This window comes from Zea mays, chromosome 7 (assembly GCF_902167145.1).
Source record: "Zea mays cultivar B73 chromosome 7, Zm-B73-REFERENCE-NAM-5.0, whole genome shotgun sequence".
NCBI lineage: Eukaryota > Viridiplantae > Streptophyta > Magnoliopsida > Poales > Poaceae > Zea > Zea mays.
The window spans coordinates 182,195,859-182,217,032 of record NC_050102.1 but is presented as its reverse complement, the minus strand read 5'-3'; the positions used below and the strand labels follow the sequence as shown (position 1 = coordinate 182,217,032).

The following is a 21,174-nucleotide window of genomic DNA, read 5'->3' as shown; positions in this document are numbered from 1 at the left end:
TTTTATAAATTGTTAATAAAACACTGCTAAATTTGAAAAAAAAATATTATATCAGAAGTTGACTGCAATGACCCCAACAATATGTTTCTTAGCAAAAGCAAAACGCAGGTCAGAAAAAACATCAGTCTTGCATTGCCTAATGAAGGCTATAAATGTGTTGTACTGTACCCATCAGTCTTGCATTGCCTACAGAAGGTTATGAATGTTCTGTACTGTACTCCTAATATAATAACTCAACTGCTTCAAGTTTTCATGATAATTTTTACGATGATGCATGGTATTTCAGCGGTTCTTGTTAAGGGGCTGTTTGTTTGGGATCATAATCTGTTCGGATTATATAATTCAATAAATTTTGAACTAAATATTAGTTTAAAATTTGCTGGATTATATAATTTAGACAGATTATAATCACAAACAAGCACCCCTGAAATCATGTTTATTTCTTTTCAAAATTATATAATCCGGCTTATCCGACCCATGATGGCGTCATGCTGTGCACATTGCGGTGGACCCGAGTCGTCCAGGCCGCCATGCCAGAGCGCGCAGCCAGCCGGCAAAGCCGTCCTCCCTCACTCCCGTGTTTCTCTTCCCCGTCCCTGTCCCCTTCCCCTCGAAGATGCGTGGCGGAACCAAGCAAGCTGACGCTCCTCGCCGCCAAGCCACTACACCGCAGATGAAGAGGCGCGGCCGCTCAAGGTGGTCTTCGGCTACCCGGCTAAGTATTTCATTGACACATCGCCGATCGGGGACGGCCGCCTAGGTGCCATGATCTGGGGCTGCGTCGAATCTGAGAGGCTCCAGTGTAACCGTAAGCCACCCCTTTCCCTCCTTCCATGTTCTTCGTCATTGCTGAACCATAACTTTTAGAGATGTATTTCTTCTTTTTATCTCTTGAGGAGCTGTCCCGTTCTCATATATGATGATGTATTGTTTATTTCTTTCTATGCACGCCGTAGGGATGAGGCTCCTAAGGAAGAAGGATGTACCTTATTACAAGGTACTTGCAGTTTTTTGACACTTTTTTCTTGAACACACAGGAGGGTGAATCTGCTTGTGCAATAACAGGTGTAGTTAAGAAAGGTACTTATATGTCTGATATTTGTGTCAATTGTCATAAAGTCCACTTGTTATTGAATGTTGATCATATGGAAAATACAGTTCCACACATGTTTGCATTTATTTCCTTGCATATGTCATTAAAGCTTCTTTATTTCTTGCCTTCGTTAAAGGACTTCAGTTGATGGATTTAGTATTGTCTCTGCTGCTATAGCATCACTCATTTCTTTTTTGTTGCCAGGATTACCTTCTACTAGGGGTGAAGACATGCAAATTAAGTGTTTGCTTGAAATGTATGGGCTAAAGGTAAAAGCAGTAATGCAATTGTTGGATTAATGTGGGCTTGGCCCAAATTAATATTCAATAATAGTCAATGCTAATGGCCCACTTTAATGCTATGGTGTACTAATTATTTAGTACCATATTGGAAGTTCAAAGGACAAATCAATCAACTTAAATAGGTGGACTATTGGTGCATCTATTGAGAAGTTGAGAAAAGGATGAAGGACTGCCACACGCGCGCGCGCGCCGCCGCCGCCGGCCGGGCCGGCTCGTGGCTCGTGGCTCGTGGTAGATCGGACCTTGGTCCGAATATTCCTTTCAAACGGTTGCGCATTTTGCCTGGAGTGATGACCGTCATGATAACCGTCTGTTTCCTGTCTTATGGCTAGTAACGGACGTCAGTTTCCAGCTCTAATGCGCGACCGTTTCTGTCCGTTGTCCTTCTCCCTTCTTCTGACCGCCTATAAGAATGGAGAGGGAGGGCTCTTCCAGTCACGCGAATTGCAAACAACACATTCCCGTCCCATCTTCTGCGAGCATAGAGAGTGGGAGAGCAGGCCTCCGAAATCACCGACCGCAGAGATACACTTGCACGGGTGTGCGGGCGATCAGATTTTTGGGGAGCGTCTTCGCGACTGCTCGCGTGATCTGTTTGTCCAGCTGCTTCGTTCGACGTCTTCCCGAGTTGACGCGTGCTGCTGTTCTTCTTCCCGGCGACCGGCGACCGTTCGAGGGACTGCACAGCGTACATCTTCCTGCACCGACTTCGTACGGCTACATCGAACAAACACACGAGATGTCTCGTGTGAATGGAGCCACTGGTGCCTTGAGCATCGGTCCCTCCGCTGGGTACACTCTGTTCTTCGTATTTGTGCATGTTTCATTGCTGTTTACTGCTTATGCGAGTAGTTATACACACATGCACATACATGTCATCACATATATCGCACTGATTTTCTGGATTAAATTAAAACTAAAAATGCCTAACTTTCTAACAATCCAAAAATCTGATATTAGGCATTTTTCTGTTAGTGGTTTTGCTGCTGCGTTAAAACCAAGTGAACCTTTTGATGGGACGTTTTACAAGAGATGGCGTAGTAAGATGATACTGTGGTTGACCGCAATGAACTGCTATCACGCCGCACAGGGGAAACCCGAACAGTTCACTCCTGAAGAGGAGAGAATGTTCGACGTTGCCGATAACCTGTTTCGAGGCGCCGTGATTGGCGCTCTTGCCAACAAGTATGTTGATTCTTATCTAACGTGCACATCTGCAAAAGAGTTATGGGATGCATTAGATGAGAAGTTTGGTGTTTCTGATGCTGGTAGCGAGCTGTACATCATGGAGCAGCTATTTGACTATAAGATGGTGGAAAACCGTCCTGTAGTTGAACAGGCTCATGAAATACAGGCACTGGCTAAAGAACTCGAACAATTCCCATGTGTCTTGCCTGACAAGTTCGTGGCTGGCGGTATTATCGCTAAACTGCCACCTTCTTGGACGGACTTTGCTACCACTCTAAAACATAAGAGACAAGAGTTTAGCGTGGCTGAGCTTATTGGTTCTCTTGATGTTGAGGAGAGGGCGAGAGCAAAAGACACTCGTGGAAAAGGAGTTGAGACTTCTAGTGCCAATATGGTACAAAAGAAGAACTCCAATGCATCACATAATAATAAAAAGAAGAACAAGCAACAGAATGCCACGAAGCCCAAGCAGGCAGCCTCGTTCAAAAAGAAGAACAAAGGAGCTGGTTGCTTTGTTTGCGGGAGTACTGATCATTGGGCAAGCGCTTGTCCAGACCGCAAATTTAAGCAAGAGAAAAAACCAGCTCAAGAGAAGAAAACAGTAAACATGGTTGTTAGCGAGACTGCAGAAGGAACATCGGGGTATGGTAATCTTTTACCTACTGTTCTTTCAATGTGTCAATCCCCTGAGTGGTGGGCTGATACCGGTGCTAATATTCATGTGTGTGCTGATATTTCTTTATTTTCTTCTTATCAGTGCAAAGGGACTGGAGCCTTGCTGATGGGGAACGGATCACATGCGCGTGTTCTTGGTGTTGGTACAGTCATTCTGAAGTTTACTTCGGGAAAGACGGTGCTATTGAAGAACGTGCAGCATGTCCCCTCCATCAAAAAGAATCTAGTTAGTGGCTCTCAATTGTGTCGAGATGGCTACAAAATTGTCTTTGAGTCTAATAAATGTATACTGTCTAAGTATGGAACGTTTGTTGGAAAAGGCTATGACAGCGGAGGCTTGTTCCGCTTATCTTTGCATGATGCGTGTAATAAGTCTGTGAACAATGTTGTTTCGAATGAGTCGTATATTTGGTATTCACGACTTTGTCATATCAATTTTGGTTGTGTCTCGCGGTTAGCAGATTTAAATTTAATCCCGAAATTTGATTTAGTCAAAGGTTCTAAGTGCCAGGTGTGCGTGCAATCTAAGCAACCTCGCAAGCCTCACAAGGCTGCGGAGGCGAGGAATTTGGCACCACTAGACTTAATACATTCCGATTTATGTGAGATGAACGGAATATTGACTAAAGGAGGCAAGCGATATTTTATTACTTTTATCGATGACTCTACTAGATTTTGTTATGTGTATCTCTTAAAATCAAAAGATGAAGCTTTGCATTATTTTAAGACCTACAAAGTTGAAGTTGAAAATCAACTCGAGAGGAAAATTAAACGGTTAAGGTCTGATCGTGGTGGAGAATATTTTTCGGGTGATTTTTCTGATTTTTGTGTGGAACATGGTATTATTCATGAGAGGACACCGCCATACTCACCACAATCCAATGGGGTTGCTGAAAGAAAGAACCGTACTCTAACTGATTTGGTTAACGCCATGTTAGAGACTTCAGGGCTATCTAAGGAATGGTGGGGTGAGGCGATCTTGACGGCGTGTCATGTCCTGAATAAAGTTCCCACAAAGAACAAAGAAATCACACCATTCGAGGAATGAGAAAAGAAGAAATTAAATATCTCCTATTTGCGCACCTGGGGTTGTTTGGCTAAAGTGAATGTGCCAATTAACAAGAAGCGCAAATTAGGACCGAAAACTGTTGATTGTGTTTTTCTTGGGTATGCTTTCCACAGCATTGGATATAGGTTTTTAATTATAAACTCTGGAGTACCGGACATGTTGGTTGGTACAATTATGGAGTCCAGAGATGCTACGTTTTTTGAGGACGAATTTCCCATGAAAGCTACACATGATACGTCTAATGATGAACCAACGATACCCCATGAGCATTTTATTCCGGTAGAACACACTGAGGAATCCCATATACATAATCATGTGGAAAATGACAATGTATCAACTCGAAAGAGTAAGAGACCAAGGATTGCAAAGTCCTTTGGTGATGATTACATTGTATATCTTGTGGATGACACACCAAGTACCATTGAAGAGGCATATTCCTCTCCTGATGCTGACTTTTGGAAGGAAGCAATAAGGAGTGAGATGGATTCTATTATGTCTAATGCAACTTGGGAGGTAGTTGAGCGTCCTTATGGGTGTAAGCCCATTGGAAGTAAATGGGTGTTCAAGAAAAAACTTAGGCCTGATGGTACTATTGAAAGGTACAAGGCGAGGCTTGTAATTAAAGGCTATTCACAGAAGGAAGGTGAGGATTTCTTTGATACTTATTCACCTGTGGCTCGATTGACCACAATTCGTGTGCTACTTTCTTTGGCTGCCTCTCATGGTCTACTCGTCCATCAAATGGATGTTAAGACAGCATTCCTAAATGGAGAGCTAGATGAGGAAATTTACATGGAGCAGCCAGCTGGGTTTGTAGCAAACGGTCAAGAAGGCATGGTGTGTAAATTATTGAAATCTTTATATGGCCTAAAACAAGCACCTAAGCAATGGCATGAAAAGTTCGATAGAACTTTGACATCTGCCGGTTTTGTTGTGAACGAAGCAGACAAGTGTGTATACTATCGGTATGGTGGGGGCGAGGGAGTAATTTTATGCCTATATGTTGATGACATTCTAATCTTGGGGACGAGTCTTGATGTGATTAAAGAGACAAAAGACTTTCTGTCTAATAATTTTGAAATGAAAGATTTGGGAGAAGCTGATGTTATTCTTAACATTAAGCTACTGAGAGAAGGCATTGGTGGGATCACACTTGTGCAATCCCACTATGTGGAAAAGGTTTTGAGTCGCTTTGGTTTTAGCGAATGTGAACCTGCTCCAACGCCTTATGATCCTAGTAAGCTATTAAAGAAAAATCGAAGGATAGCTAGGGATCAATTGAGATATTCCCAAATAATTGGTTCACTCATGTATTTAGCTAGCGCTACGAGGCCTGACATCTCATTTGCTGTGAGCAAACTTAGTCGATTTGTTTCAAATCCGGGAGATGATCACTGGCGTGCTCTTGAGAGAGTTTTGCGCTATCTAAAGGGTACTATGAGTTTAGGCATCCATTATACCGGGTACCCAACAGTGCTGGAGGGTTATTGTGATGCAAATTGGATATCTGATGCTGATGAGATATATGCCACAAGTGGATATGTGTTTTCACTTGGAGGTGGTGCTGTTTCATGGAAGTCTTGCAAGCAGACCATCTTAACGAGGTCGACTATGGAAGCAGAACTCACAGCATTAGATACCGCTTCAGTTGAGGCTGAGTGGCTTCGTGAACTCCTTATGGATTTACCGGTGGTTGAAAAACCTGTGCCGGCTATTTCCATGAACTGTGATAATCAGACTGTGATAATTAAGATAAACAGTTCTAAGGATAATATGAAGTCGACAAGGCACATAAAGAGGCGTTTGAAATCTGTCAGGAAATTGAGAAACTCCGGAGTAATAGCGTTGGATTATGTCCATACGTCTAAAAATCTGGCAGATCAATTTACTAAGGGGCTATCACGTAGTGTGATAGATAGTGCATCAAGTGAGATGGGCATGAGACCCACCTAAAGTTTATCATAGTGGTAACCTGTTCTATGTGATCGGAGATCCCGTGAATTAGAATGGTGAAACAAGCTAGTGGTAGACTGAGAGGAAAGACCCTTAATAAGGCTCATTTCAGATGCATATCTTTCCTTACTGTAAGGTAGGTTGGTGTTTACACCTTAATATGTTCCAAGTGGCTTTGTGAAGCAAAGATGTTGTCCTACAGAACATCTTTAGAGGAACATACCTATATGGGTTAACTGCTAGTCACAGTTTATGAGATCTGGGTGGTTTCTAGATACCCATGAAAGGCTATGGAGTTTGACTTATATGCTCCAACCAGAGGGGATGCGTTCAGCAATCTAGTACTGGTAAAGAGTTTAGATGAAACTCATTCCACGCAAAACTGCCAATTCAAGGCCTAGTCCATTGTGCAGTTGTGGTCAAGTGTAGTCTAAGTTCTAGGTGGATGTTCAACTTAACAGTCTCCATCGAAACACCAGTATATCAAACGTTTGAGATGATGAGAGCTTTTTTGTGTGACTTAGCATTTGGTGGGGATTGTTGGATTAATGTGGGCTTGGCCCAAATTAATATTCAATAATAGTCAATGCTAATGGCCCACTTTAATGCTATGGTGTACTAATTATTTAGTACCATATTGGAAGTTCAAAGGACAAATCAATCAACTTAAATAGGTGGACTATTGGTGCATCTATTGAGAAGTTGAGAAAAGGATGAAGGACTGCCACACGCGCGCGCGCGCCGCCGCCGCCGGCCGGGCCGGGCCGGGCCGGGCCGGGCCGTGGCTCGTGGCTCGTGGCTCGTGGTAGATCGGACCTTGGTCCGAATATTCCTTTCAAACGGTTGCGCATTTTGCCTGGAGTGATGACCGTCATGATAACCGTCCGTTTCCTGTCTTATGGCTAGTAACGGACGTCAGTTACTGTCGTCAGTTTCCAGCTCTAATGCGCGACCGTTTCTGTCCGTTGTCCTTCTCCCTTCTTCTGACCGCCTATAAGAATGGAGAGGGAGGGCTCTTCCAGTCACGCGAATTGCAAACAACACATTCCCGTCCCATCTTCTGCGAGCATAGAGAGTGGGAGAGCAGGCCTCCGAAATCACCGACCGCAGAGATACACTTGCACGGGTGTGTGGGCGATCAGATTTTTGGGGAGCGTCTTCGCGACTGCTCGCGTGATCTGTTTGTCCAGTTGCTTCGTTCGACGTCTTCCCGAGTTGACGCGTGCTGCTGTTCTTCTTCCCGGCGACCGGCGACCGTTCGAGGGACTGCACAGCGTACATCTTCCTGCACCGACTTCGTACGGCTACATCGAACAAACACACGAGATGTCTCGTGTGAATGGAGCCACTGGTGCCTTGAGCATCGGTCCCTCCGCTGGGTACACTCTGTTCTTCGTATTTGTGCATGTTTCATTGCTGTTTACTGCTTATGCGAGTAGTTATACACACATGCACATACATGTCATCACATATATCGCACTGATTTTCTGGATTAAATTAAAACTAAAAATGCCTAACTTTCTAACAGCAATATATAGAACCAGTGATTACTTTGTTCTTACCGACCGTCCATTCGAACAAATGATATGATCTGAAATATATGGGTTATATATTGCTATGCTTGCATTATTCATTTGCCACATAATTTTGACACATACAAGTGATTCTTGCTGATTATTCATATATTGTGCAATTGTTAGATTTGCAGAAGAAAGTGCGATCTGATATCAGTGCAGAATATTGGCTACATAAGGAATGTGCATATCGAGAGAGGCAACTTTTTGATTTTTGGGGGCTGATGTGGATACGACATCCTTTGTCCATGTATGGAATAGGATACATCCTTTCAATGGATGCTGATGATGTTCACCGCAAAAAGAGATTTACAGAGGTTTGTGCAATATATCTTTGTATATTTTTGGCAGTTCATATTTAGTTAAAACCATGATCCCAATGTTGGTGCATTCGAACTTTAGAGGATGTCAAGACTCGAAGAGGAAGAAAAAAATCAGGCAAATATCAGGAAGAGGAAGTTCTTTGCAGAAATTCTAAATGCTTCTAGGGAGCAACAGGTGCAATTAGGCACTACATTCAAGCAAATAAAGCAGAGAAATGATGAAGTTTAGGTATGGTTGTTAGAACCGTCTATTTTTGAAATTCAAACAATATTGTGTAGGAATATTTTGTCCCCATATACTGAATCGATCATGTTGCACTGACCCTCCCATATTGCCGATTATTTGTTAGTTAGTATGGAGAATGACATACTTGGTGCAATGGCGAGAGTTATTTCAATGAGTCACAGGGTTCGAAGCTGCATCTTCGCATTTGCGAGGGGAAGGCATTGTCTCTGTATATCCCTTCTGCAGAATTAGTTTTTTACTCTATCTGTTTATCGATCTGAAATGTTCTAGCTAGGATAATAGGTAGCAAATAATAGATTGATTACGAGGGAATAGAGTACAAGATTATGTAGACAGGGATTCTCTAGGGTTTTGGTTTATAGAAATAGCACCAATTACAGAGATCTTGCCTAACACCAAATGCTCCTTGACGAAACAGATGAGCTTCTCGAAGAAACTGGAAAAGCTGAGCATGCTAGTTAGCATGAAGGGAGTGAAGTGCCAAAAGTAGAGTTGGATGAAATACTCGCAGCTCGATAACTCATTCGACTCGGCTTGTTTTAATTTTATAGCTAGCCAAGCTAGTATTCTAGCTCGGTTCTCTAATGAGCCAACTCGGGTTACCTCATAAGCTAGCTCACAAGCCAAACAAGCCAAGCCACAGCACAAATTTGTCTAATCGTTGGTGTTGTCTCATCTCTCATAGTCTTGTCTTCTCGTATTTATGATATGTGATATGGACATGTGGATGTGCCATATGTTTAAATATTTGCATTATTGTATGGCTACATACCTATATTGCATATTTAATATTTGATTATTGGTTATGGTTTTGTGAATTTTGTTTTCTAGCAGCATATGATGTTAGTGTTGTGCAATGAAATATTACATATTTGTGAAATGGATGATGAATTGCTTTATAATGATTCTTGTTGCTATCTTATTATAATAAGGTTTGTAAATCTGTAAGTTAATAAATATTTGGTTATTCAATTTTATATTGAAAGTTAGAAGCTAGGACGATAATATGATAATAATATTATAAATGTTTTATGTTTGTAGTGTTAAACACTTAAAATATGATTCTATTTCGGTTATAATATTTATGTACACAGATATTTGTATTTAGTTGTGTGGCTCACGAGCCTAACGAGCTAGCTCGAACTCCCTGACGAGTCGAGCCGAGACAGATGATGAGCTCGTTAGTATAATGAGCCGAGCCGAGCTGGCTCGTTATAGTAACGAGCCATAACGAGTTGAGCTGGCTCGATATCCACCCCTAGCCAAAAGGGTTGCTCTCAGATCTCAGGTGTCAAGAGTGAATCACCTGAGGAGTCTCCTTCAGATGATGATGCAGACTTTGGTGGCTCTATAGGTGAAAGTAAATCCAATGCAAGTTGTAGACTTGATTTCACTATCCATTCCATTGAAGAAAAGGTATATCAAAATTTCACTAGCTATATATTGGACTTATTGCTTGACATGTTTGTTTGTTGGCTTCAACAATTTTTAGAATGAATGTAGTTCTGTAACCATATTCGTAATTATCAACACATGTTTTATTCACTTGTTAGATATCACAGATCAATGTCTTCGTGATTAAGCAATCAAAATCACTCTAACTTATTTTATTGGGAAGGGTGAAGAAATAAGGAATTGGTTAGGGATTTGGCAAATTATGTCGACTGCCACTAAACAACAAGAATATGTGGGCAAAGAAATAGGAACTTGGCTAGCGTAATGTTTTACAAGGTTCTTCCAGTGAAAAAGTTGGCTCTAGCTCAAGTACTCTACAAATATACCAACAAATCCAAGAAGAAGACTAGAAGAGGAGGATTACTATATGTGTTGTTTTTTTCTACCAAATGTTCCAGTTTGGTGCTTGCGACACATGTTTTTTGGGTCTTATTATGTATATACTATTATGCACTAACATTTTATTAAATAATTCGTGCACCTTCACAACGAACAGTCACATGACTATATGCATATGTTTTTTGCATTGAAAATATATTTTGTTCGAGTTTTCGGTTGTGTTACATTTTCCTGCTTTTTGAAAGGGAATTAGGCTTACACCTAGTTCCTAAATAATTTTGGTGGTTGAATTGTCCAACACAAATATTGGACTGACTAGTTTGCTCCAGTGTATAAGTTATACAGGTGCAAAAGGTTCACATCTAGCCGATAAAAAGACCAAGTGTTGGATTCAATAGAGGAGTAAAGGGGCAACCGAGGGCACCCCTGGTCTGGCGCACCGGACTGTCCGGTGTGCCACCGGACAGTGCACAGTACCTGTCCGGTGCACCAGGGGACTCAGACTCAAACTCTTCACCTTCGGGAATTCCAGGGGCGACTCGGCTAAAATTCACCGGACTGTCCGGTGTACACCGGACAGTGTCCGGTGCGCCAAAGGAGGTCGGCCTCAGGAACTCGCCAGCTTCGGGAGAAGCCAACGGCTCGTCCGCTATAATTCACCGGACTGTCCGGTGTGCACCGGACTGTCCGGTGCAACTCCGGGACAACGGTCGTCTCCGCGCCAACGGCTCTCTGCCGCGCATTCAATGCGCCGTCTGCGCGCGCAGAAGTCAGAATCGCCCATGCTGGCACACCGGACATCAAACAGTACCTGTCCGGTGTGCACCGGACACCCAGGCGGGCCCACAAGTCAGAAGCTCCAACGGTCAGAATCCAACGGCAGTGATGACGTGGCAGGGGCACCGGACTGTCCGGTGCGCCATCGAGCAGAAGCCTCCAGCCAACGGTCAAGTTTGGTGGTTGGGGCTATAAATACCCCAACCACCCCACCATTCATTGCATCCAAGTTTTCCCACTTCTCAACCACTTACAAGAGCTAGGCATTCAATTCTAGACACATTCAAAGAGATCAAATCCTCTCCAATTCCACACAAAGCCCTAGTGACTAGAGAGAGTGATTTGCCGTGTTCATTTGAGCTCTTGCGCTTGGATCGCATTCTTTCTTTCTCTTTTGCTCTTGTGATCAACACTCAATTGTAACCGAGGCAAGAGGCACCGATTGTGTGGTGGCCCTTGCGGGGAAGTTTTGTTCCCGGTTGATTGAGAAGAAGGAAAGCTCACTCGGTCCGAGGGACCGTTTGAGAGAGGGAAGGGTTGAAAGAGACCCGGCCTTTGTGGCCTCCTCAACGGGGAGTAGGTTTGCAAGAACCGAACCTCGGTAAAACAAATCTCCGTGTCTCATTTGCTTATTCGCTTGGGATTTGTTTTGCGCCCTCTCTTGCGGACTCATTTATTATTACTAACGCTAACCCCGGCTTGTAGTTGTGTTTATATTTGTAAATTTCAGTTTCGCCCTATTCACCCCCCCTCTAGGCGACTATCAATTGGTATCAGAGCCCGGTGCTTCATTAGAGCCTAACCGCTCGAAGTAATGTCGGGAGATCACGCCAAGAAGGAGATGGAGACCGGCGAAAAGCCCACTACAAGCTACGGGAGCACTTCATCGGAAGAGTCCCGCACCAAAAGGAGGGAGAAGAAGAAGAGCTCCTCCAACAAAGGGAAGGAGAAGAAATCTTCTTCTCACCACAAAGAGAAGAAGGAAAAATCTTCTTCCCACAAGCCGCATCGGAAAGGCGACAAGCACAAGAGGATGAGGAAGGTGGTCTACTACGAGACCGACACTTCATCAACTTCTACCTCCGACTCCGATGCGCCCTCCGTCACTTCTAAGCGCCAAGAGCGCAAGAAGTATAGTAAGATCCCCCTACGCTACCCTCGCATTTCCAAACATACACCTTTACTTTCCGTCCCATTAGGCAAACCACCAACTTTTGATGGTGAAGATTACGCTAGGTGGAGCGATTTAATGCGATTTCATCTAATCTCGCTCCACAAAAGCATATGGGATGTTGTTGAGTTTGGTGCGCAGGTACCATCCGTAGGGGATGAAAACTATGATGAGGATGAGGTGGCCCAAATCGAGCACTTCAACTCTCAAGCCACAACCATACTCCTTGCCTCTCTAAGCAAGGAAGAATACAACAAAGTGCAAGGGTTGAAAAATGCAAAGGAGATTTGGGATGTGCTCAAAACTGCGCACGAGGGAGATGAGCTCACCAAGATCACCAAGCGGGAAACGATCGAGGGGGAGCTCGGTCGGTTCCGGCTTCAAAAAGGGGAGGAGCCACAACACATGTACAACCGGCTCAAGACTTTGGTGAACCAAGTGCGCAACCTCGGGAGCAAGAAGTGGGATGACCACGAAGTGGTAAATGTTATTTTAAGATCTCTCATTTTTCTTAATCCCACTCAAGTTCAATTGATTCGTGGTAATCCTAGATATACTAAAATGACCCCCGAGGAAGTTATCGGGCATTTTGTAAGTTTTGAGTGCATGATAGAAGGCTCGAGGAAAATCAACGAGCTTGACGACCCATCCGAAGCCCAACCCGTTGCATTCAAGGCAACGGAGGAGAAGAAGGAGGAGTCTACACCAAGTAGACAACCAATAGACGCCTCCAAGCTTGACAATGAGGAGATGGCGCTCGTCATCAAGAGCTTCCGCCAAATCCTCAAACAAAGGAGGGGGAAAGACTACAAGTCCCGCTCCAAGAAGATTTGCTACAAATGTGGTAAGCCCGGTCATTTCATTGCTAAATGTCCTATGTCTAGTGACAGTGACCGAGGCGACAACAAGAAGGGGAGAAGAAAGGAGAAGAAAAGGTACTACAAGAAGAAGGGCGGCGATGCCCATGTTTGTCGGGAATGGGATTCCGACGAAAGCTCTAGCGACTCCTCCGACGACGAGGACGCCGCCAACATCGCCGTCACCAAGGGACTCCTCTTCCCCAACGTCGGCCACAAGTGCCTCATGGCAAAGGACGGCAAAAAGAAGGTTAAATCTAAATCCTCCACTAAATATGAATCCTCTAGTGATGACAATGCTAGTGATGAGGAAGATAATTTGCGTTCCCTTTTTGCCAACCTTAACATAGCTCAAAAAGAAAAATTGAATGAATTGGTTAGTGCTATTCATGAAAAGGACGACCTTTTGGATTCCCAAGAGGATTGTCTAATTAAAGAAAACAAAAAACATGTTAAGGTTAAAAAGGCTTATGCTCTAGAAGTAGAAAAATGTGAAAAATTATCTAGTGAGCTAAGCACTTGCCATGAAATAATTGACAACCTTAGGAATGAAAATGCTATTTTAAATGCTAAGGTTGATTCTCATGTTTGTGATGTTTCAATTTCCACTCCTAGAGATAATGATGATGATTTGCTTGCTAGGATTGAAGAATTGAACATTTCTCTTGCTAGCCTTAGAGTAGAAAATGAAAAGTTGATTACTAAGGCTAAAGAACTAGATGTTTGCAATGTTACAATTTCTGACCTTAGAACTAAAAATGATATGCTGCATGCTAAGGTTGTAGAATTAAGATCTTGCAAACCCTCTACATCTATTGTTGAGCATGTATCTATTTGTACTAGATGTAGAAATGTTGATATTGATGCTATTCATGATCACATGATTTTAATTAAGCAACAAAATGATCATATAGCTAAACTAGATGCTAAAATTGCCGAGCACAACTTAGAAAATGAGAAATTTAAATTTGCTCGTAGCATGCTTTATAATGGGAGACGCCCTGGCATTAAGGATGGCATTGGCTTCCAAAGGGGAGACAATGTCAAACTTAATGCTCCTCCAAAGAACTTATCTAACTTTGTTAAGGGCAAGGCTCCCATGCCTCAGGATAACGAGGGTTACATTTTGTACCCTGCCGGCTATCCTGAGAGCAAAATTAGGAAAATTCATTCTAGGAAGTCTCACTCTGGCCCTAATCATGCTTTTATGTATAAGGGTGAGACATCTAGCTCTAGGCAACCAACCCGTGCCAAGTTGCCTAGAAAGAAAACTCCTATTGCATCAAATGATCATGTTATTTCATTTAAAACTTTTGATGCTTCTTATGTGCTTACAAGCAAATCCGGCAAGGTAGTTGCCAAATTTGTTGGGGGCAAACACAAGGGCTCCAAGACTTGTGTTTGGGTACCCAAAGTTCTTGTTTCTAATGCCAAAGGACCCAAAACAGTTTGGGTACCTAAAGTCAAGAACTAAAGTGGTTTTGTAGGTTTATGCATCCGGGGGCTCAAGTTGGATACTCGACAGCGGGTGCACAAACCACATGACCGGGGAGAAAAGGATGTTCTCCTCATATGAGAAAAACCAAGATTCCCAACGAGCTATCACATTCGGGGATGGAAATCAAGGTTTGGTCAAAGGTTTGGGTAAAATTGCTATATCACCTGACCATACTATTTCCAATGTTTTTCTTGTTGATTCTTTAGATTACAACTTGCTTTCTGTTTCTCAATTATGTCAAATGGGCTACAACTGTCTTTTTACTGATATTGGTGTCACTGTCTTTAGAAGAAGTGATGATTCAATAGCATTTAAAGGTGTGTTAGAGGGTCAGCTATACTTAGTAGATTTTGATAGAGCTGAGCTCGACACATGCTTGATTGCTAAGACTAACATGGGTTGGCTCTGGCACCGTCGACTAGCCCATGTTGGGATGAAGAATCTTCACAAACTTCTAAAGGGAGAACACATTTTAGGATTAACTAACGTTCATTTTGAGAAAGACAGGATTTGTAGCGCATGCCAGGCAGGGAAGCAAGTTGGAGTCCATCATCCACACAAGAACATCATGACGACCGACAGGCCGCTTGAGCTACTCCACATGGATCTATTCGGCCCGATTGCTTACATAAGCATCGGCGGGAGTAAGTATTGTCTTGTAATAGTGGATGATTATTCTCGCTTCACTTGGGTATTCTTTTTACAGGAAAAATCTCAAACCCAAGATACTTTAAAGGGATTCTTGAGACGGGCTCAAAATGAGTTCAGCTTAAGGATCAAGAAAATAAGAAGTGACAATGGGACGGAGTTCAAGAACTCTCAAATAGAAGGCTTCCTTGAGGAGGAGGGGATCAAGCATGAGTTCTCTTCTCCCTACACACCTCAACAAAATGGTGTAGTGGAGAGGAAGAATCGAACTCTATTGGACATGGCAAGGACCATGCTTGATGAGTACAAGACTTCGGATCGGTTTTGGGCGGAGGCAGTCAACACCGCCTGCTACGCCATCAACCGGTTGTATCTTCACCGAATCCTCAAGAAGACATCATATGAACTCCTAACCGGTAAAAAGCCCAACATTTCATATTTTAGAGTCTTTGGTAGCAAATGCTTTATTCTTGTTAAAAGAGGTAGAAAATCTAAATTTGCTCCTAAGACTGTAGAAGGCTTTTTACTTGGTTATGACTCAAACACAAGGGCATATAGGGTCTTTAACAAGTCCACTGGACTAGTTGAAGTCTCATGTGACGTTGTGTTTGATGAAACTAACGGCTCTCAAGTAGAGCAAGTTGATCTTGATGAGATAGGTGAAGAAGAGGCTCCATGCATCGCGCTAAGGAACATGTCCATTGGGGATGTGTGTCCTAAGGAATCCGAAGAGCCTCCAAATGCACAAGATCAACCATCCTCCTCAATGCAAGCATCTCCACCGACTCAAAATGAGGATGGAGCTCAAGTTGATGAAGTAGTAGATCAAGCAAATGAGCCACCTCAAGATGATGGCAGTGATCAAGGGGGAGATGCAAATGAGGAAGACAAGGAGGAAGAAGAGCCAAGGCCGCCACACCCAAGAGTCCACCAAGCAATCCAACGAGATCACCCCGTCGACACCATCCTCGGCGATATTCAAAAGGGGGTAACCACTAGATCTCGTGTTGCTCATTTTTGTGAACATTACTCTTTTGTTTCCTCTATTGAGCCACACAGGGTAGAGGAAGCTCTCCAAGATTCGGATTGGGTGGTGGCGATGCAAGAAGAGCTCAACAATTTCACAAGGAACGAGGTATGGCATTTAGTTCCACGTCCTAACCAAAATGTTGTAGGAACCAAATGGGTCTTCCGCAACAAGCAAGATGAGCATGGTGTGGTGACAAGGAACAAAGCTCGACTCGTGGCCAAAGGATATTCACAAGTCGAAGGTTTGGATTTCGGTGAAACCTATGCACTCGTAGCTAGGCTTGAGTCAATTCGCATATTATTAGCCTATGCTACTTACCATGGCTTTAAGCTTTATCAAATGGACGTGAAAAGTGCCTTCCTCAACGGACCGATCAAGGAAGAGGTCTATGTTGAGCAACCTCCCGGCTTTGAAGACAGTGAGTATCCTAACCATGTTTATAGGCTCTCTAAGGCGCTTTATGGGCTCAAGCAAGCCCCAAGAGCATGGTATGAATGCCTTAGAGATTTCCTTATTGCTAATGGCTTCAAAGTCGGAAAAGCCGATCCTACACTCTTTACTAAAATTCTTAAAAATGACTTGTTTGTATGCCAAATTTATGTTGATGATATTATATTTGGGTCTACTAACGAGTCTACATGTGAAGAGTTTAGTAGGATCATGACACAGAAATTCGAGATGTCAATGATGGGGGAGTTGAAGTATTTTCTGGGATTCCAAGTCAAGCAACTCCAAGAGGGCACCTTCATTAGCCAAACGAAGTACACTCAAGACATTCTAACCAAGTTTGGGATGAAGGATGCCAAACCCATCAAGACACCCATGGGAACTAATGGGCATCTCGACCTCGACACGGGAGGTAAGTCCGTGGATCAAAAGGTATACCGGTCGATGATTGGTTCATTGCTTTATTTATGTGCATCTCGACCGGACATTATGCTTTCCGTTTGCATGTGTGCAAGATTTCAATCCGACCCTAAGGAATCACACCTTACGGCCGTAAAACGAATCTTGAGATATTTGGCTTACACACCTAAGTTTGGGCTTTGGTACCCTCGGGGATCTACATTTGATTTGATTGGTTATTCGGATGCCGATTGGGCGGGGTGCAAAATTAATAGGAAGAGCACATCGGGAACTTGCCAGTTCTTGGGAAGATCCTTGGTGTCTTGGGCTTCAAAGAAGCAAAATTCGGTCGCTCTTTCCACCGCCGAAGCCGAGTACATTGCCGCAGGACATTGTTGCGCGCAATTGCTTTGGATGAGGCAAACCCTGCGGGACTACGGTTACAAATTAACCAAAGTCCCTTTGCTATGTGATAATGAGAGTGCAATCAAAATGGCCGACAATCCCGTCGAGCACAGCCGCACTAAGCACATAGCCATTCGGTATCATTTTCTTAGGGATCACCAACAAAAGGGAGATATCGAGATTTCTTACATTAATACTAAAGATCAATTAGCCGATATCTTTACCAAGCCACTTGATGAACAATCTTTTACCAGACTTAGGCATGAGCTCAATATTCTTGATTCTAGAAATTTCTTTTGCTAAGCTTGCACACATAACTCATTTGAATACCTTTGATCATATCTCCTTTATATGCTATGACTAATGTGTTTTCAAGTCTATTTCAAACCAAGTCATAGGTATATTGAAAGGGAATTGGAGTCTTCGGCGAAGACAAAGGCTTCCACTCCGTATCACATACTTCGCCATCACTCCGAGCAACTCTCTATTCTTTGGGGAGAAATGAGCATCAAAGAAAAGGACTTCATCCTTGGGGGAGAGAGTAAAAGCTCAAAAGCAAAAGGATCGAACTTCATCTTTGGTATAATCTTAACTCGTTACTTATAACCAAAGGGGAAGAAATTACTTCTAGGGCTCTAATGATTCCGTTTTTGGCGATTCATGCCAAAAAGGGGGAGAAATGAGCCCAAAGCAAAAGGACCGCACCACCACCACCAAATTCAAAAACTTAGTGCTTTCCAAAAGTCTTTATCATTTGGTATCCTATTGTGTTCAAAAGGGGGAGAAAGTAGTATTTCAAAAATGTTATATCAAAACCCTCTTGAACACTAAGAGGTGGATCTCCTTTAGGGGGAGTTTTGTTTAGTCAAAGAAAAAGCATTTGAAACAGGGGGAGAAAATTTCAAATCTTGAAAATGCTTTGCAAACTCTTATTCATTTACCTTTGACTGTTTGCAAAAGATCTTTGAAATGGATTTACAAAAGAATTTGCAAAAACAAAACATGTGGTGCAAACATGGTCCAAAATGTTATATAAGAAAGAAACATTCCTTGCATATCTTGTAAGTAGTTATATTGGCTCAATTCCAAGTAACCTTTTTCACTTACATTATGCAAACTAGTTCAATTATGCACTTCTACATTTGCTTTGGTTTGTGTTGGCATCAATCACCAAAAAGGGGGAGATTGAAAGGGAATTAGGCTTACACCTAGTTCCTAAATAATTTTGGTGGTTGAATTGTCCAACACAAATATTGGACTGACTAGTTTGCTCCAGTGTATAAGTTATACAGGTGCAAAAGGTTCACATCTAGCCGATAAAAAGACCAAGTGTTGGATTCAATAGAGGAGTAAAGGGGCAACCGAGGGCACCCCTGGTCTGGCGCACCGGACTGTCCGGTGTGCCACCGGACAGTGCACAGTACCTGTCCGGTGCACCAGGGGACTCAGACTCAAACTCTTCACCTTCGGGAATTCCAGGGGCGACTCGGCTAAAATTCACCGGACTGTCCGGTGTACACCGGACAGTGTCCGGTGCGCCAAAGGAGGTCGGCCTCAGGAACTCGCCAGCTTCGGGAGAAGCCAACGGCTCGTCCGCTATAATTCACCGGACTGTCCGGTGTGCACCGGACTGTCCGGTGCAACTCCGGGACAACGGTCGTCTCCGCGCCAACGGCTCTCTGCCGCGCATTCAATGCGCCGTCTGCGCGCGCAGAAGTCAGAATCGCCCATGCTGGCACACCGGACATCAAACAGTACCTGTCCGGTGTGCACCGGACACCCAGGCGGGCCCACAAGTCAGAAGCTCCAACGGTCAGAATCCAACGGCAGTGATGACGTGGCAGGGGCACCGGACTGTCCGGTGTGCACCGGACTGTCCGGTGCGCCATCGAGCAGAAGCCTCCAGCCAACGGTCAAGTTTGGTGGTTGGGGCTATAAATACCCCAACCACCCCACCATTCATTGCATCCAAGTTTTCCCACTTCTCAACCACTTACAAGAGCTAGGCATTCAATTCTAGACACATTCAAAGAGATCAAATCCTCTCCAATTCCACACAAAGCCCTAGTGACTAGAGAGAGTGATTTGCCGTGTTCATTTGAGCTCTTGCGCTTGGATCGCATTCTTTCTTTCTCTTTTGCTCTTGTGATCAACACTCAATTGTAACCGAGGCAAGAGGCACCGATTGTGTGGTGGCCCTTGCGGGGAAGTTTTGTTCCCGGTTGATTGAGAAGAAGGAAAGCTCACTCGGTCCGAGGGACCGTTTGAGAGAGGGAAGGGTTGAAAGAGACCCGGCCTTTGTGGCCTCCTCAACGGGGAGTAGGTTTGCAAGAACCGAACCTCGGTAAAACAAATCTCCGTGTCTCATTTGCTTATTCGCTTGGGATTTGTTTTGCGCCCTCTCTTGCGGACTCATTTATTATTACTAACGCTAACCCCGGCTTGTAGTTGTGTTTATATTTGTAAATTTCAGTTTCGCCCTATTCACCCCCCCTCTAGGCGACTATCACTTTTACTTCGTTATATGTCAATGTACCACAAAAAATGTCCTGATTCATCAACTTATAATGGAGTCCGCTCAATTGTTTCTTGAATATACTTTTAGAACAAAATTGAGTTTACAAGGTGAAATATTGATTGGAAAAGCACTACTCCCTTGTATGAGCAAGCTGGTCGATGATTTTGTTTTCCATCCTTCTTGTTTTCTTGACATCAGTTTGTTCATTGGAGAGCACATAGGAGAAATGTTGATTAATGTTTCTGCATATTAATGTATTTTATCAGAACATGTTGGCGTCATAACAACTTACATGCATACACCTAGTGGATTATATAAGAACCTAATAACATGCTTATAGATTATCATAATTTAGATATCTAGATTATATAATCCATCTAATAATCTATATAGTTTATTTGTCTTTTAACTTATTTAAGTTGGATTATATAATCCACCTAAGGCCTTGTTCGGTTATTTCAATTCCATGTGGATTGGTGTGTATTGGGATGAATTGAAATGGATTTTGACTTGTTATGGATTTAAACCGACTCAATATCACCCAATCCACATGGATTAACGACGAAACGAACAAACCCTAAGGGGATGTTTGTTTATAATTATAATCCGTCTAGATTAATCCTATATATTTTGAACTAACACTTAGTTCAAAATATGTTGGATTATATAATCTGTACATATTATAATCTCAAACAAAATATACTTAGACCATGTTTATTTACACTCTAGATTATCTAATGTAGCTTAAAAAAGTTAAAGCGATAAACAAAAATCACCGATTATTAGGTGGATTATATAATTTAAATACCTAGTTTATGATAATCTATATGTAGGTTATTAGATGCTCATATAATCTATAATCTAGACTATATAAATCCTAGAAGTAAAAAATAGAGTCTTAGCTTAAAATTTGTTGGATTATATAATATGAGCAGGTTAGAATCCTATGAGCAGATTAGAATCCTAAACAAACATCTCCTAAGTGTCCCAAGGCCTCCGAGCAACATTACACCACAGGTCCATCCAGCCCATTTGTCTGCTCAAACTTTAGTTGAACCAGCCCAAGATGTGTCCAGCCCACGTATTAGGCCCGAAACAAGCCAGCCGACCCCGTGGGCGGGCGATCACATGGTCCTATGTCCGTGTGATGACTACGGGGACCCACCCCAGCCTCCCACGCCCCTTCGTTCCCAGATCCCCAACGCA

The 21,174-nt window shown here is 43.1% G+C and overlaps 1 long non-coding RNA gene across 1 annotated transcript; it reads left to right on the top strand.

Annotated features, from left to right (window-relative positions):
- The first annotated feature begins 6,733 nt into the window (after positions 1-6,733).
- On the top strand, positions 6,734-9,242 carry LOC103633563 (uncharacterized). Its single transcript, XR_556578.2, has 3 exons — positions 6,734-7,659; positions 7,981-8,171; positions 8,257-9,242. It is a non-coding gene; the product is annotated as an uncharacterized lncRNA (long non-coding RNA).
- The last annotated feature ends 11,932 nt before the right edge of the window (positions 9,243-21,174 follow it).